The 573-nt window shown below is 47.1% G+C and overlaps 1 protein-coding gene across 1 annotated transcript in view; it reads left to right on the top strand.

Moving 5' to 3' along the window:
• The window catches only part of LOC107677352 (transcription factor COE3-like), a 112790-nt gene that overhangs the window by 12253 nt on the left and 99964 nt on the right, over positions 1-573 (top strand). The window lies entirely within an intron of this gene.

Below are 573 nucleotides of genomic sequence, written 5' to 3'. Positions count from 1 at the left end.
TATATATATATATATATATATATATATATAGCAACATAATTGACTCAACCAATAGTGTGCGTTTGGGGCGGGACTATCTGTTTGGCAACCAGTGGTAGATGTGTTCAAGAAACCTGTTTGAAAGAGTTATTTTTGGTGATGCTGGTACAACATCACCTTAAAATACATAAAAAAAAGTGTCAGATTAAGTGCTTGACATCGGTTTCTGCTCGAGGAAAGGGATGCATGAATTACCACCCTATTAAAAATAGACCACCTGCATTTTAATCTTCCTTGCTTTACTTCAGGCCTTCATCTCTCTCTGAGGCCCCTGCGTCCACTGATCCAGGTATGGAAAGATGATCAGCGTTTGCGTCAGTGGACCAGGGCTGACGGTTTGATTGATAGGTGGATGTGTAGGGTTGGCGTGGAGGTGCGGGCCGCCTCCTCTCGGGCTGCGTGAAGCTCCTCGGTCTCTGTCAGTCCGTCATTTGCCACGCGTTCTAATCGATGCTCAAGTGCGAGAGTCAGGATGGAGGCTTCTATCGGCTGAACCCTGGGGAGGCCCGAGCGGGTTTGACTGACAGGTCAGGG

Source organism: Sinocyclocheilus anshuiensis, unplaced genomic scaffold, assembly GCF_001515605.1.
Source record: "Sinocyclocheilus anshuiensis isolate Anshui unplaced genomic scaffold, SAMN03320099.WGS_v1.1 scaffold352, whole genome shotgun sequence".
Lineage (NCBI taxonomy): Eukaryota > Metazoa > Chordata > Actinopteri > Cypriniformes > Cyprinidae > Sinocyclocheilus > Sinocyclocheilus anshuiensis.
The sequence above is the reverse complement of the archived record's forward strand: the minus strand, read 5'-3'. Positions and strand labels throughout refer to the sequence as shown.